General features: G+C 38.0%; 1 protein-coding gene across 1 annotated transcript in view; it reads right to left on the bottom strand.

Moving 5' to 3' along the window:
* Nucleotides 1–14,353, bottom strand: part of Mid1 (midline 1) — a 187,235-nt gene extending 172,882 nt beyond the window's left edge. Inside the window, exon 1 of the mRNA XM_052171431.1 lies at nucleotides 14,085–14,353. The gene's annotated coding sequence lies outside the window, so the exon portion shown is untranslated. The remainder of the gene's footprint in view (nucleotides 1–14,084) is intronic.
* Nucleotides 14,354–18,642: the final 4,289 nt, after the last annotated feature.

Genomic DNA, 18,642 nt, shown 5'->3' on the forward strand with positions numbered 1-18,642 from the left:
TGCACAAGAGTCTAGGTTCAATTCTAAGCACAGCAATAATAAGAGCAGCAGCAGCAGCAGTGGTGGCAGTAGTAGTAGTAGTAGTGGTGGTGGTAGTAATAGTAGTAGTACTACTAGTAGTGGTAGTAGAGGTCGCAAACTGATAACTGCCAAAGGTTTGGGGAACATAATAAAGGGTTCAGGAGATCCTCCCCTAATATATCATCATCAAAATTTTATAAGTGCTATGTTTATTATTCCCAACCTACTATGGAAGTAGTTACAATCATACATGATTAAGTAACTGAATAATTAACACAACATAGTAAGTACATGTATACATTCCTAAACACTGTGTGATTCCCATTATTGCAAGAATAAACAAGCCAGCTGTAGTGACAAGTGCCTGAAATCCAGTACCCAGAAAGCTGAGGCAAAATTACCATTTTGTAATTGTAAGCCAGCTTTAAATACATAGCAAGAGCCCAGAACATTAAGTAAAAGAATAAACACGTTGAAAATTTAGAATCATATATGAGTTCTTTACTTTCTCTTTACATAGAGCACAGTACTCTTTAGGATGGCTGATCAGGGCTAAAGGTATGTTTTGGTAGGTAAAGCACTTGCCGTGCACCTATAAGGACTGAAGTTTGGATTCTCAGACTTCACATACATGCTTAGCAGGTTTTGTAAACCACCTACAATCCCAGCACTCAGCAGGTACAACTCAACCAGTTGATTTTGTGGGCTATGGGTTCAAGTGAAAGACCATACCTCATTATACAAGGTAGAAAACTTGAGAAAACATTCCTGATGTCAACATGTGACCTACATACACACACGAAAATATACCTATATATACATGAATGCCCACACATATGAAAATGCATGCACATACTACACATACATACCATACACAGGGAAAAAATTAAAGAAGGGTGACATAGAATCACTGACATGGGCATGAATATTTAAATCACTGTAATAAATGCTGTACTCTGATACTTGGTATCTGAGAAAAAGGAGGAAAATGCATTTAAAGAATTAATATTTTCAAGACTGGGGAAAGGTGGTGCACATCGTTAATCCCAGCACTGAGGAGGCAGAGATAGGTGGATTTCTGTGAGTTCTAGGTCAGCCTGATCTACAGAGTTAGTTCCAGGACAGCCAGAGCTGTTACACAAAGAAACTTTGTCTCAAAAAAAAAATGATGGTAATTTAAGTGGAGCCTCTTACTAATACCTTGAAAAAATTGTTGTAATTCCAACAAACTGAATACTAGCAATATAAGCATCGTGTAGGCATTAGGTCTCAGGCAGTGAGCTTTCCACACCTTGGAGATTATTTGTACTCTGTAAATCTGAGCTTATCTTGGAGAGAGAGTGAAAGAGAAAATGGAATTGGTTGTTGGTTGTAGGGGGTGGCACAAAGGCCTATCCTCTCACAGAAATAGTTGCTGCAAACTGTTTCAGCTTGCATTCGGACAAAATCTTTGGAACCAACTACATTTTAGGGGGTTCACATTTGGTGAGTCAATAAGATGCATGACTCTGGCAAATGACTGTAAAGATAAACTAAATGTTTATTAAGAACAATCTTAAATCAGCATTGGTTTCACACATTTGTAAATCTCAACACTTGGGAGAGTAAGACAAGACAATCAGGAATGCTATATCAGTGTGTGGATCTCCTACATCCATGCTGGCTAGGTCAACTTACTGATTTAACTGAATTAGAGATCCCATCCACCTTTTCACTCAGAAAGTCATTTCTGGTGATCTATTAGAAAGATATACCTGACTGGAACATAGTGGTGAATATGAATCTTCTCCATGTATAATATTTTAATGGCAAATGACTGGAAGCTACCCATGAGACCAAGGTCCAATCAGTTATGATAGGATGTTGCAATGGAATGGCAGGATATAATAATGTCATGTTGCACAGCTTTTGAAAGAAAAAGAGTACACTCTCATTGCCTTAATATGCAAAGAACTTCAGGACATATCATGAAATATGTGTGGGTGTGCAGGATTCCACACAGAGAAAATCACCATATAAGGGAAATACAGTTATGTATCTACCTTCAGCCATTATAAAACTTTCTGTAGAAGTGGATGTCACCATAGAATACACACAGCAAATTATAAATATTTATATATATTAGAGTTGAAAATATTTATGTACTCATTAGAAGGTAAAGAAGAGCTCTAAAGTAGATTTTTTCTTTAGAATTTCAGTATTTAAATTACCATAAAGATGAGAAATAGAGCACAATACTCAGAGTGACTGTTTTAAACCATGTTCAAAGACCAAACCCCCACCATAATCCCTCTCTGAGATAGCACAATTCAGACTGAATCCTATCCCAACATACTGTTTCTTTAAATTATTCCAAGCTAATCAGCACTTTACCTAGCTAAAATTCAAGTGGTTGTACTTTGAAAGGGACAATCCCTTATTTTTTTTCTTCATCAGGCAAAGAGGATTTGCAAAGGCTCTAACAACAAAGAGATTCTTAGAATTCAAAATCTTAATTAGAAAACAAGAGCAAATAGAATTTTTTTCAGAAGAACCACAACTTCATATTCTTTTGTGTTGTTGCCTGATTACATTTGTTAGTAAGGAATTTGAAAAAAAAAACAAACCAAAAAACTGGTCAGGGTCTTTGGGTAGCAAATTATACTTGTAAATCTGATGTAAGTTGATCACTAGAAGAACTCTTACTCTTTGAAGATTAGAATTCACAAATGTATGAGAGAATTAAATGGCCCTTTCCTCTAATGATAGAAAGTATTAAATGGCTGGAGAAAAATGTGTTTAAAATCAACCAAGGAAGCAATTCATTTTGAAGTATATTCAGTAGAAATTTTAAATAAGAAAAATGTGTCAAGTCAGTTTCTACTGGATGAACAAGCAAAAAGGAACCATGAAAGGGGCAAATTGAAGAATGCCGGGCTGGGAAATGTCTTTCTACCTTGCTTCACTTTTTGTTAACTATAGTAGTCAATTATGTCAAGTATAGCACTCTTGGACAACATAATTTATTCTGTCTCCACAGAACAAAACAGGAAAGACACTACAATGACAAAAAACTGGATGTTCTATTGGATCCTTCAAGAGGGCTGTGGCTATGGAACAAGCAGAAATTAACGCCTCTGATGGTGCATCTTAGATTGTTTTCTTAATACATAAAATCCCCTCTCTCTGGATCCTAGAAGTCTCATTTTTCAAAAGAAAATGCAAGTCAATAAGGATTAGTCTGGCTCTTGGAAGGTCAGAACTAAATATACAAAACTAATAACATGACCCTGAAATAAACAAAAATGTGAAGTTGCTCATCCGAGGGGATGATGTAACTAATACTGACATAGTTTTCAAGCAGAAAAGCAAAACTAGGTCAAAGCACATTGGCCTAACATAATATGCATTTTTGCTTCCAGATTTTTATGATGTAGGCTGTGTCTGCAGGCATTATTGTCTTCTGTTATCAATGTTCGGGGCTGTCACAAATAATTCTTGTCTTATCACTCTTTGTTAGTTAAACCAAAATAATGCAGTGTCCATTTGAACTATTCCATTCTGACAGTTTACATGTAGAGAGGGGAGAAATATTCAGAGAGCATTTCCTTATGATAGGAGTGTTAAACAGTAAATATTCATTATTTTATAGTCTATTATCATGTGATAGTTTGCTATTAGAAAATCATGATCTCAATTAATCATTATGGGGTTTTTGTTTTGTTTTTCACCCAGTCAGATAGAAAGAGCAGTAGCATTAATTTCATTGAAAATTCACTTTATAAAAGCACTGACTACAAAAAAATCTCGACTGAATCACACATCAAATAGCATCCATTTAAACTTTACTTTCCCTTTATACATGCCCTAAATGAACTCATACTTTTCATCTCCCTTCTATTTGTTCTGCTTCATTTTCCTGAAAAGCACAGCCAATTAACTTATGAAAAAAATCATATCATAAACATTTTTTCACCTAAACAAACAGTCCCTCCAGTTGTTAACATCAGGCATTTTTTATATTTAAAAGCAGAGCAAAGAATATATACACAATAGTTGCACAAACACCAACAAAAGACCATTTAACTACTCAGGTTTGTTTGTTTGCTTGCTTGCTTGCTTGTTTGTTTGCTTGCTTGCTTGCTTGCTTGCTTGCTTGATTCCTTGTTGGTTTGTTTGGGATGGTCTCACTCTGTAAGCCAGGTTGACCTGGAATAGGCTATATAGCATGGTCAGGTCTCAAACTTGTAGCAACCATCCAGCCTTCTAAGTACCATGATTACAGTTGTGATTTATGAGCCCACATTAACTATGTGGATCTCCAAAAAAACTGCTTTCTTAACATTTTGTAATATGCATAATATTACATAATAGTACATATAATATGTACATAATAATGCAGTTCATTGGTGTGTGTTCATATATATATATTTCATTATATATATATTTCCCCATTGGTACATATATAATGGATTTTAACCATATTCCCCCATTCCTCTCTCTTGTCTCCCTCCCATTCCCACTGATTCTCTACTTCCCAACTAGTAATGGAGGAATTTTGTCTCAAGATAATACGTTTGTTTCTGACTATTCACAACCAACAGCCCATTCTAGTTTTCTCAAAGTCTACACAACACATGAAATAATAGCATGGGCTCTGAAAGCAGCCAAATTATATCTTATGAAAAAAGCATGTGGAATGGACAAAAAATAAAAGAACAAAATTGGGAAGCATAATTCTCAAGTTCTAGGTGAAAACTTCCTCCTGGATATGACTAAAGTGCTTCTTGAGCTACATTGTGTCACTGGAGCTTGTGCTGGTAGCAGTGATGGTGGTGGTGAGATATGCTGTTAACTCTATCACACAAGTTTCTCTTGAACACACTGTAAATCCCAGGGTGACAACAAGCTTGTAACAATTCTTCTGCCATGACCTCCTAACTGCTGGGTTTACAGATGTGAGCTATTCTGAACCATATGCTAAACTTTCAACCTATAAACCCTAGTGTGATGGTACACACCTGTAACCCTGACACTTTTTGACTGAGACAAAAGAATAGTGAGTTCCAGGCAAGACAGAGTTATGTAGTTAAATACCTAGAAAACAAAAATTAGCGGTGGTTTTCAAACTAAATGACCAAACTTTTAACTAGCAATTTATTTTTCTTGCCTATTTTTTTTAAAGTTGGAGTCTCCTTATGAAGCCAAATTTTCCTTTAAGCCCTTGGTCTTCATAGCTTAGCCCCTAGACTGCCAAAACTACAAGTACTCACCACTCACACTAACCTAACTAGAACTTTATGTTTGAATCCCTAATGTATTTCCTATATACTAGATCTTTTATAAAGACACAAATTTCAGGATGGAGATGGCTCAGTGGTTAGGAGCACTAGCTGTTCTTCCAGAGGTCCTGAGTTCAAATTCCAGCAACCATGTGGTGACTCACAGCCATCTGTAATGGGATCTGATGCCCTCTTCTGGTGTGTCCAAAGATAGCTACAGTGTACTCACATACATAAAATAAAATAAAAATCTTTTTCAAAAACGTATGTTTTAAAAATATATACAAATTTCTATTACTTCTGTTTCTCTATTGCTTTATCTGGTGACCTGTCTAGCTAATACTAAGTCAGAAAAAGAAAATCTCATTTGTTCACATTTTTTTCTTCCTACTCAAAAGGATAATCTGAAAAATACATCCAACTGTAGCAGCACTCTAAAATTTGACATGTGATAGGAAACAGAGTCTACTAAGTGTACCCTGAAAATGTGTAAGTGCTGTTGTCTCTATAAATCACCAAGTGGATGTGAAATTTCAATTCCACAATTTTAACCAGAACTTTCAGTGCATCACACTGAGAAGCAGTAAAAACTCTTTGTATTGAATGTCACTCTACTGAATGCAAGCACAACCTGCACACAGAGGAAAACCTTGGACTTTCAAAGGTTGCCATCTGAGGCTGGCACGGTCGCACACATCTTAAATCCCAATACTCAGAAGGCACAGCCAGATGGATCTCTGTGAGTATGAGGGCAGTCTGTTCTACATAGTACATTTTATGATAGCCAAGGCCATATAGAGAGACTTTTCCCCAGTCCCATCCCCCTCCAAAAAAAAAAAGAAGAAGAAAAGAAAAAGAAGGGAAGGGAAAGGAAGGAAAGAAGGAAGGAAGGGAGAGAAGGGGAGGGAGGGAGGAGAGAGAGAGAGAGAGAGAGAGAGAGAGAGAGAGAGAGAGAGAGAGAGAGACATGTGGATATACTCCCTTTGTTGCTAAATAAACATGACTTGACATTTACCTAGCAAAATGAATTAACTATACACTATACATTTGGCTATGACCTAAAACCTCAAGTTAGCCTCAGTGAGAACAAACTTAGCAGATCCTATCTTGCAATTTAGACTTTGATCAGTTAGAGGCAATTCCCACACCAGAATTATTTCTACCATCAAGATAAGCTGCTTGGTATGTTCTGGGTTGGGTCTTCGGCAGAATACAACTGAATGGCTAAGCAACCACAAAATACTTTAAGTTTTTTGATACTCATCAATTACTCTTTACTATACCACTGACCATTCCATCATTCTTTCTTCTTCAGAGGCACTCTGATCTTTATTTTTCCCATCTTTCTACTGAGATTTACATCGCATGTTTCCATAAAACACTTGATAACTCTGTGTTTCAGCCTCTGTTTTTGGATCTGAGAATTCAAGGATACCTTAGATGTGATTCTTGCTCTAAAGTAACTCAGTTCAAAGATACACAGAGATATGATTAACTGGAAATAGACTATCTCAAATATGAATGTGTGTAAGATAGGGCTACAGCCATTTCCTCCTGTTTATTCTAATCCAAATAGATATTTATCAGCATACAAAGAAAGTCCTCACTGTTTGAAATTCTTCAATTCTTTGAAATTCAGTTGTTTGAATTTCCACAATTAAAGAGTCCTTCTAAGGATTAAAAGGCTATGACAGTTTTATCTTACCTAAATGAATTCTCTCCCAACATGCCCCAAAGACAACTGTTCTAAAGAAATAGAGATGTGGTTGTATGTGAACAGGGAAGGGGGGCAAGAAAAGGATAACAGAGAGGCAAATACAGATTCACTGCATAACAAAATAGGTCAGGTGGGGAGATACCTTGGATGGATCAGAGTATCAGAAGTGAGAGAGAAAGGGAAAAAAACTAGTGTAAACCTTTTCTATTTCAAATACTGCAAAAACGGGTCTGGTATCAACAAGTATGGTAATTCTCTTGCATTTCCATCTTTTATAGCATAGTAGCATGCTTGTAAAACTCAGAACTTGATCTCAAATTAATCAGATTGAATAGCTTTCAAAATAGTGAGTAGTATGTGCCTCTGTGTGTGTGTGTATATGTGGGTGTGTGTGTGTGCGTGTTCATGAGCATGGAGTATGCACATGATATTCCACAGGAATATCACCTAGCTGCTTTTTAAAATAACATTTTTATTTATCCTTTGATATATATCAAATATATTATATTATATTATATTATATTATATTATATTATATTATATTATATTATTTTATATAAAATTTTGAGCATACCCACATTCTTATTTCCCCTTCAACTCCCTCAATCCCCCAACCAAAAAGATCCCTTCCCAATTTCATATCCTTTGTAAAAAATAAAAAAAGAATCCGAATGTGTTCTATTAATGCTACCTATGTGCACCTAGATGTGGGGCAAGCCACTGGAGCATAAGCTACTCCCAGTGGCCATACTCCAAAGAAAATTAACTCCTTGACACAGAAGCCATCAATACACAAATAGTTCCTCAGCTAAGGATGGGGTCTCCTGAGCACCTTCCGATATATGTTGCATTTTTTACTGTCATCTTCCTCCTTTGACACGGTCTTTTTTTTTTATTAGATATATTCTTTATTTACATTTCAAATGATTTCCCCTTTTCTGGATCCTCACTCCCCGAAAGTCCCATAAGCCCTCTTCCCTCCCCCTGTTCCCCCATCTATCCCTTCCCACTTTCCTGTTCTGGTATTCCCCTATACTGCTGCACTGAGTCTTTCCAGAACCAGGGGCCACTCCTCCGTTTTTCTTGGACATCATTTAATATGTGGATTATGTCTTGGGTGAGTGCATATCATGATTGATCTTTTTGAGACTGGGAGACAGAGTCTTATATTGGTTTGCATTTCACTAATTCTGCTAGGCTGATTTGCCAGTGTGTCATTGTGACCCCTTGTTTCCTCCTACTCATTGCTGGGAACACAATGCACTATTACTCTTAGCATTTTTATGTGCTTCTTGGGTACCAAGCTCCATTGCTCATGTTTGCAAAGCAAACATTTTTCAGGCTGAGCCATGTCCACAAAGCCTTCAAAAATAGTGTTTCAAAATGTCCATGGGACAATTCCTTACTTGAAAGTTTTGTAGTTTCAAACAAGAAACTCGAAGAACAAACTTTTATAGGAAGAAAAAGTTTGGGGAGTCTAGATAATATTTGTATAATTGTGCATCTCAAAGGGTTAGAAAAAAGGATTTCAAAATGTTTTTGCCATAAAGAGTTGATAATGTGAAGAGACAGATACCTTTAACTTAATTATACAAGGTATGGATGCACTGAAACAATACATGGATCTCATTAGTATGTACCATTTTATATTTCATGCATCACTTAAAGATCAAAAAAACATGATATACATGAAATGTCAGTGAAACCCATTATGTTGCATGTTTACTAAAAATCAATTAAGAATAAGAATACAGTACAAAGCACACATTCTCATAGGCTAAAAATAAACCCAAACTAAATAAAAATATATCTTAATACTCAATAAAAAATGGAACATAAAGCATTTATCGAGTTGGGTCTCTGTATGAGGTATTTTTCTCTGATAAATTGATTTTAATGAAGAAATCATAAATGTCTACAAGTGAACATGGAAATAAAATGTTGCAAATACAGATCATTTATCAGCTCGTTTAAGTTCAGTAAAGTTTAGGCTATCATTCATTTTTAAATGGATTTTGTCCTTACAAATGAATACAGAGCAAGCAAACAGCTATTCTTCGCATGTAATAACCTGTATCATACTATTGGTAACAAACCTGTATACTAGATTGGAAGTAGTTTAAGGAAAAGGATCCTATCAAATTATGTTGAGAACCCAAAAGCCATCTGAAATACAAACATCACTCACTGTGTGGTTTCTTCAGAAAGAAATAAGTAGATTAATTCTGGAAGTGCTCAGTAAATGTTGAATGATAAAGAGATGGGGAGCCTTGATATTTTATTTATCACATACAGCTGACTGAATATGGAACTTTTAACAGTCATTTTCATGCTACAATCAGAACCACTTGCTAATTTTGCCTTTTTAACTCAGAACCTGTTTTTTATTGTTGTTTTGTTTTGTTTTTTGCACAAAGGAGATCGGTTTTCATGATTTTACTTTTTAATTGTTTTCTTTTAGTAAAGTTCTCTCTAGATATTTGTGTGTCTGGGTACCACAGCATTTTACCTCAACACCACTTACTGGAGGACATTAAAGATCTTAATGTTATGTCAAAGAATATATTCATCTAAAGGGAAAAGAAATCTTTAACTCAGATGATTTGAACGATGTGTACATCATGCCAGTTAACAAGAGTCAGTAAAGAACCTAAAACAACACCGGTAAGATGAGTTTGGTGTCAGATGAAAGGAGCTGATAATGAGTCAAAACTCTTTCCTCATAAACTTCTCCATATCCACACAGAGATTAGGTTCCGGTTTGACCTGATTGTATTAACCTTGCTTTAAACAAAGTGTATTTGACATTCTCTTCCTTGAATGAACTGGTTTTCATAGCAGATTCGGTCACAAGGTTAAAGAATTGGCAACTAATTACTCTTATAATCTCTCTGTTTCTGCTTGGGTATGCCTGCAGTGGTATCCAAAGCCTGGGCTTTCATCATGGAAACTTCAAGTCTGACCCCTGCAGGTAGGTAAGTGAAATACACACTTCCTGCCAGATCCTGGCATTTGTTTTAAAGCCTGGAGTTCTAAAACTGACAACACTCAGACAAAGCCCAAAAGAGATACTGACGACATTGACATATGTTGGCCATCTCTTTCATTTTACAATTTGCTCTGGCAGCATAGCAAACAGTTGATTAAGAAAAATTTAAAATTCTTTTAACAAATATTCTAATGTGGTCAGTCATAATTTTTTTTCTTATCTAGAGAACTCTTAACTGATTTGGAACAACTGGGATACTCAAATCATGTGGACCAAAAATATCCTGATTTGGCCCATCTTTTCTTAATCAAACAAATTACTCTATGACCAAATACTCCCCCATCCTCCTTAACAATGTAAGGCCCAGGTTTCCATAACTACCTTGGATGTCTATTTACCACACAAGGGATCAAAGCCAGGAGACATCCACAAGCCTTAAAACTTGCAGGAATGTCTGTGGATAGCAGGCAACTACCAATTAACAGATTTGTTTGAAGCCTATGTGGTCCACAGCCAGACAAACTCAGAACATGAGTCACACTGAACACTAAGGAAAAACCAACTCAAAAATTACTTTGAACGGGCCAACAAATGTCTCTTAGTTAACAACAAATCCTACAAGGATAACATTTCCTGAAAGAGGGACAGTAGAAAAACAAAATCTTAACATATGCTGAAGACGTCAAACTCTCTAAAGCATATACAAAAACTTAAAACAACTGTTAAAAGGGAAGCATTTCTCAGATACACACTTAAAATTCCAGTTATAGCATCTTCCTATTATGTGTCATAAAACTGCCTGATCTCAATGTTGGGACAAAGGAAATTAGAAAAGTCTTGTCTTTTATATTTTTCAAGGCTTAGCTTTCAAAGAAATGAAGCTGTATTGCATACTTGCGACACTCTATGCTAGTAACAGAACAAGAAGAAAATGAATATCGATGGAGAGGTTCTTTTTTCACAGGTAGTCTTTCTGGGTGGGTGAATTCCAGACTAGCAGACTAGCCTCTAACTTAGTGTTCTCATTATTTTTAACCTTTTCTTTTCTTTTCTTTTCTTTTTTCTTTTCTTTTCTTTTTTTCTTTTTCTTCACTTCACCATTTGTTCGATGAGGATCAAGTTGCCCTTCATTCTCTCCATGGAGATGTGGTTAAGAATAAATAGATGATGTTTGTAAAAGACTTTCTAATCCTCTGAGGAAAGATTACTACCAAGACTTTCATTATTAAGCCAGATGTCCTTGGGCATTTTAACTCCAATCTAAAGAATGCAAAATGGGGTGATCAAACTGAGTCACAGCTTCCCTGCATCAGCAGCATCTTAACCTCACAAAAAAATAGCAGCTGCGAGACCTAGAGACTAAAAGAAGTCATCTCAGTTGTTTAGTGTATATCTCTAAAGTTATTGGGATTCTAAAACCCCAAAATATGACTGGTAGGGCATTTCATCTGGAGATTCTATTTTTTTTCCAACTTGAGAATGAAATATTTGTTCTTAGTATGTGGTGGGACAATGAATGTGACTTACTATTTAGGGAGAATATTTGCAGTTGTGGGAATGCCATAAGCAAACCTGTTGTTTTTGGCTGGACTTCTGTAACAGGTGGCCATGCCTTTCCTTTTGCCTGGGAACGTAGCAAATTCCTTCTCAAAGAAGATTCTGAAGTTTTCCATTTATGATCAAAGTACAAAGAAATGTTGGCACACTTTAAAATTACTTCCTGATGAACTCATCAGCTTTATGCCTGTTTGCTTGTTTCATTTACTCTATAAGAATTTTGACCTGCACTGTTCATCTGCTGACAACCTGGTAAAAGCCCAAACTTTCTGAATCTTACCGACAAACATGTAGCCTTCTAACTCTGTAGGCAATTTTTGGCTATGGAGAATTTCTAAGTGGTTAGTGGTAGGGATCTGTTCTGGCCTGCCACCCCACTGTTCAGCATTTGCACAGCCCTGGGGACAGATCACTTACCAGCAAAAAGATTGTGTTTCATTGCTGAGCTGATGACACAAGGGTTGGTTTGATAGCTAACTCTGCAAATACAGCCAGGGGCTGCTGGGCATAAGATGACAAATTGGTTGGTCTATGTTATTCCTTGCCTGAATGAAGCAGTAAAGTCTCTCCCCCTTCTCCACCAAGAGAAACAAGAACAAATCTGGGACTTGCCCATGCAGTAATGCTACCATCTCATGCCTGGTTTCTTATATGAACAATGATTTCTATTCTTGCATCTCCTCCCCCAATCCCTCCTTCTTTTCAAGTACCCAATGGCAAAAGAACAATGTTATATATGTATCCACAGATGTGGGATGAAAAGGTGGCCATTCATTAAATAACTAGGGAGTTACTACATGCCTAGTTGTACACTTAAAACTTCAACACTGGGCTGTTTTCCAACTTCATACAAATGCCACAGTTACACATGGGAAAAATCATCCCAAGCTCTGGACAAGCCTGCCTTAGGCATCAGACAGAGGGAGTTCCACCCCATTCCAGAGGAACTGTGTGGGCACAAAGATTCTAAAAATTGAGTTCACACATCACTGAGGACAAGACAGGTGGCTCCACACAGCATCAAATAACTTCTTTGTTCCGGCGTAGAACCTTTGTAAAAAATAGTATTGTGTACCTATTCGCTGTCTTGCTCCTATCCAGTAAGCCTTCCTGCCCGCTTTGTCTATCTTATGTGGTTGCTAGAAATTCAAAGAATGAGGTTTGTCTCAAAGATCGCAAAACTTAGAGAAAGCCAGCCTCTGCAGCACTCTCCAGCTAGGCAGATGCAATTTGCTGAAAGCACGCAGTCTTTTTTCTGTACTTGCTGCAATCTGCCAAGCATGATTCCATAAGAGCAAGTTAGGGAACAAGAAATTTGAGGGTCTTTGCTCCTGACCTTTCCGGTGGGGTTTCTGCTTTACCTCCGTAGCAGTGGAACAGAAAGTTGTAAACCCCTTGGCCCAGCCACTAATGGGAAGGTTTACTTTCACCTAAAGTGAACACTCTGGGGTGGGGCACATCCAAGCCAATTGGAAGAAAAAAGAAATTTTCTGGTGGCAAAACAGATGCTCAGTTTCCCACCGGGAGTTACTCAGCTCTGGCAAGAGTAGCTAGCATTCCTACCCTGTAATCTCTGTCTTTCCCAGTCACTGAAAGGCTTGTAAATCTTGTCTTCCCCTTATGAGGATCGATCTTGGCATTAAAATATTGACGTACAATTTCTTTTTTTTTACTACAACTGTGATAGTGTCGTAAATTACACCCTCTTCTAGGCTTTCTAATCTAGTCTTTCCTTTTCTCTACTTTCTCAACAGCAAAGCTATAAACCTCATAAACTTCTACCTAAGTTGATAAGGAATTTTATCCCCATGCCCCCAGAGCGACGGAAGAAGCTGCTAGCGTAGAATTCTTTACTGAGACCCACTTAAGTAATCCTCAAAGCCTTTCTCGGTTCAGTACTTCCAAGACTGTGTTCTTATGTCCAGCACCAACACAAAACACAACTCGTAAAGTGCTAGAACGTTTTCGAAAAGTCTGTAACACCCCCCCCCCCCCCACACGCGCCTGCCTCCTCTGGAAGTGCAGCCTTTTCCATCCGGACTAGATTTGCCTTCTCAGCCTCATACGCACAGCAAAGTGCTCAGAATGTGAAAGCAAAATAAGAGACCCCGTGTGCTTCTTTGTCAGACTATGCTGTTGTCTTTATTCTAACCTGAAGCATAATAGGGTAGAGGCTAAAAGCTTGAGATGAATCCAGCACAATACATTCCAGAGGCCCGCAAACTGGAATTGATTTGCATATTCCACAAACCGCTTTGAACCTTTTACAAAGACTGCCTGACATCAGCAACCACTCTTAGAAGCAAAAGCTGGCACCGGTAGTAAGGACAAGGCAGTGCTGTGACAGCAGGTGATATGCTTTCTAAGGTAGCCTTAGGAAGAAAAGGCAGTTCCCTCCTTCCACCTAATGGATCTGCTGGAACCCTGTATTTGATCACTCAGCATGCTCTCGGGAGTAACAGGTCGCAGGGGTCCCAAGCTAAATCCCTCCTTCTGTGGCTGGCGCCAGCACAGCTACAATCACAACCCTCAAGCTTACCTGCCTCATGTTTAGAATTCCATGACCCATCCGGCAGGGAGCAAGCTGCTCGGAAGCGCACCCGCAGGCTTCCAAGCGCAGACACCAAAGCCGGCAGAAAAGCCCACAAGACAAAAGCAACTCGGTGGAATCCACAGGCAGCAAAGAGCACGTTTTTCGTCCCCCTCCCTTTTTAATCTTTGATCTTCTTCTATACGCACTCTACCCAAGACAATGTCAAGTTTCTCAACCTTTCCTTTTCCAGCCTATGAAAAGTCGGGCGCAGGCTAGCGAGGACCGCCTGGCTCTTATTTCAAATCAGTTCACAGGGACGTCGTAGGCGGCGGGCTCTGGTCGCGGAGAGCCTCGCCAATCAGGAGCAGGGGGTGGACCTGGGTGCAGGAGAGGCTTCCTTTACCAGGATTAGGGCAGCTTTCAGGAGTCAAATGACTGGAAGCAGCTGGATGTAGTGTCAGAGCTCCCAAAGTAAAGGATGAGTTCTATTCTTGTCTAACAGACTGCATCTGCTCAAAGCTTAACTAGCTCCCGGCCTTAAATCCTTGCACTTTAAGAGCCCCTTTAAAAACATTAAAGCATTTTAAAGGTGCAGAATTATTTCAGAAAAAAAACCTCAACCCTCAGGCTCCAAGGATATTTTTTAAAGCATATCTTGCTCTATAGATACTTAATTTTGTAAAAACAATGGAGGGAAAAACCACACGGCTGTAAGTATTCCTTTAACTGTGTGCCCAAGACACACAGTTACCCACCTCATTTTCACATCAACTCCATATCCAGCCTATAAGAAGCAAATGTTAATGGGACAGTGCACACAAACATTTTGAAACACGGGACATGAAGAAGAATCTTTGCCACTGGTGACTGAAAGCACAATTTCGATTAAAACATTTGCTAATTAGAACAACAAATACAGAAATTAGGTTAAGAAAACTTCTTTTTAAATAAGTGTATGTACCCTTAACTGTGTTTTGAGTTTAACAATGCTGAACTGGTAAGCTCACTAATGGGGACAAGAAAGGCACAACTAGGTGGCTTCTTAGAAAGTTCAGGCCCAAGTTAAGGGAAATCTCCAAAGGTCTCTTTCTGAGTTCCTCATAAACATGTAACACTTTTCAAACCTCTGTGAATAAAATTCCTGTGCAGATCTAGTTCTTGGATTTAAGAAAATTTGTAAACTAAGTAAAGATCACTTTTTGTAGTGCCGGTAGTATATATATATATATATATATATATATATATATATATATATATATATTCCAAAACAAGTAACCACAGTTTGAGGATAATCAAATATATTTTCAGTTTTTGCAGTATTAGTAAATAATAACAGAGAAAATAATGGTTTATTGGCTGGCTTCAGGAGTGCTGGAGCTGTGGTTCAATATGTGTGAGCTTGGCTGAGTACTCTGAGATTTTGGCAGCAGGGCACAGGCACCTGGGAGTCCATAGCTCCGTCTCAGCTCCCTACTGAGAAGTTTTAGAGTCCCCCCTAATCACACGAGCTGCCTTCTATCCATTTATTTGTTCTTCAGAGTTATTCACTATGGCCTAGACCCAGCTTGCTCTTAGTCTTTTCACATGGTGATACCACACCATGTCCTTACTAAAACAAATCAGAGAGAGAGAGAGAGAGAGAGAGAGAGAGAGAGAGACTCATAGTGTTTTAAATACTTTTATAATTTTGTATTGCACAGTATTCATGGTCATCCTTGGCCACATGCATCTTTAGGGTCATGGGATGAGTTGAGCAAGGTTGGGTAGATCAAGGCTTCTAAACTTTGAAATTACTGGCATTTGCAGACAAGTAATTCCTCACCATGGAGCTAGCTGTTCAGTGTGTTGTCAAATATTTAGCAACATCATGACCTTTGCCCACTAGATGCCCATAATTGATGAAAACCAGTGTTTGTTAAAATCAATTCTCAGTTAAACATGTGAATACTCGGGCTCCTGGTGCAAGAGAAACAAGATTGGGTTGGTGTGCTAATGACGTTGGGGATCCACATTTTATCCCAGTGTCAATGGGCTCTGATTCACTTTGAGAAAGTCTGCATCATATCTTAGGTCAGGATGTACTTTATATTGGATGACTATGTTTAGATAGGAAAAAATAAAAGGAAGCAATCTGGACCTAGAAATAAATCAGGCCCAAGAATGGAGAGACTTTCAGATAAGAAACACCTAACTAATCACTTGTCAGGATTTGAAATAAATTAAGCTTAACGTTTCATCACTTGGCAGTTAAGCATTAAACTATTTCAACTTATTTTCCTTCATTTTTTTAAACATTTGTTTAGTGTGTGTGTGTGTGTGTGTGTGTGCCTCCTGAATGCTGACATTACATATGTATGCCGCAATCCTGGGCTTCAAGTTTAATTATGGCTTAAAATTTAATAATTCTTTGCATTTAAGAGGTAGAAAGATCTTAACAGTTTCTATGCTAACTGATTAAATACAGCTGATTCTTCATTCTTTTCCTTTAAAAACTTTGTTAAGCCACTCATGCTTTGAATTTAGAGATGGATTTTGTTTGCTTTGTTTTGATCTGTGTCTTGAGCCAGGGATTTGCTGTGCTGTGTAACCTGGTCTCAGACATCTGGGCTCAAATGATCACATTGCCCCAGTCTCCTGAGCTCTGTAGCTTTTGGTGCACTTCATTGCAACCACCTACAAAGGGTTTTCCCCACCTATTCTCATAGCATTTCTGTCCACTGGCAATTAAAGTCCCATCTCAACTTAAGTACAATCTTCTTCTGTGCCCCAAAGTAACTCTGCTACATTTTTACTATGATTTCATAACATAATTTTAAGAGGAAAATTACTTAAAAGTTGTTTTTTCTTTTACGTAATTCCCTCCCTAGATCCTGAGGTCATTGGAGACTATGTCAATCAGAACTCCTCAGAGAAAGAGAATCTAAAACTCTCTCTCTCTCTCTCTCTCTCTCTCTCTCTCTCTCTCTCTCTCTCTCTGTGTGTGTGTGTGTGTGTGTGTGTGTGTGTGTGTGTGTGTGTATTGCAGATACAGAGAATTTTTTCAGTCTTTTATGACTGCGGAGATAGTCCTAATTCCCATAGGTCAATTGGCAGATGCTACCCTGTAGCACATTGATGAAAGATCTTTTTTCTTTATCAGGTAAACCTCACCTTTTTGAAGATTTTAATTGACTGTATGGGTTCACTTATATTATCAAGGATAATCTCCTTCATATAACATCAACTGACTATAAATCTTAACATCTACAAAACAGCTACAGGTTAAGCTAAGATTAACTGGTAGCATGGCTAGCCAAAATGACAAAGACAAACCATCATGCTACACAAATAGTTATATGTTCCTTATAACAAGGAGCACAGAGAGCACATATCATACATATCCATGAAATAGTACAAGTAACAAACAAAAATCAAAACACTCATCAATAGAGTATGCTCTTCTTTATGCATAAGAAAATGGTCTCGTAGATTTATTATATTCGTTTCAATTACAAGGTAAAAGACACAAAAATATGAGATTTAGTGACTTCTGACAATTTCACACCAAGTTATACTATCAATCAAATGTCAGGAGAGAATGTAATTATTTTCACACCAACTCTCAAAATGTTACATCCCTCATACTCACTTTGGACATCAGTCAAAAATGTGTTTTAGCAAAATGAGGGAATTAAACAAAAAGAAGTCATTAAAACTCTGCAAACAGAAGAATCACTATGAAATGAAATAAGAGAAGTCTAGGAGGAAGAGATAGCAGAGGGGACCTGTAAACAATGGCACTGGCAGATTACCTGTGAAGGTAAATGGATACTCATGAATGTAAGTAAATCTGAGACTATTAATAACTCCAAAGAAAGGCAAAAAATTAAAAACAGTCTAGTCACAGAAAAAACTCTTTAACTTGACAGTGAATTCTGATACATAGGAGCAGAGACTATGTATTATTAATCTAGTATCGATCTTTCCTGCATTGGAATTTGCAATCTTCCTGCCTCTCAACATCTTGTGTTGGGATCAGACATGGGCACCAAGCATATTTTTCTCTGGTTTCCTCTCTCTGTCTCTGTCTTTGTCTCTGTCCCTCTCTGTCTCTCTCTGTCTTTGTCTCTGTCTCTCTCTGTCTCTGTGTCTGTCTCTGTGTCTGTGTCTGTGTCTGTCTCTCTCTGTCTTTCTCTCTCTCTCTCTCTCACGCGCGCACACACACACACACACACACACACACACACACACACACACGCACACACAATTTCTCTTGTTCTGTCGGTAGGCATGTGTGCTCATGTATGTGTGTATACATGCAGAGGCCAGAGGACAACTATGGTGTCTTTTCTGAGGTACCATCCACCTTTTTACGTTTTATGAGACACCATTCTTCACTGCCCTGGAACATACCAAGTAGCCTAAGCTGGCTGCCCAGTAAGACCCAGGGATCCAATTTTGCCTCCTTTTGTTCTTCTTTCTTCTTCCTCTTCTTCCTTCATACAGTCTCCCTCCCTTCCAGTTTCCCATTCTCCCTTCCCTCCTTCAGTCGTTTCTTCCTTCATTTTGGTACTAGACACTGAGT

The sequence above is a fragment of the Apodemus sylvaticus genome, chromosome X (assembly GCF_947179515.1).
Source record: "Apodemus sylvaticus chromosome X, mApoSyl1.1, whole genome shotgun sequence".
Classification (NCBI taxonomy): Eukaryota; Metazoa; Chordata; class Mammalia; order Rodentia; family Muridae; genus Apodemus; species Apodemus sylvaticus.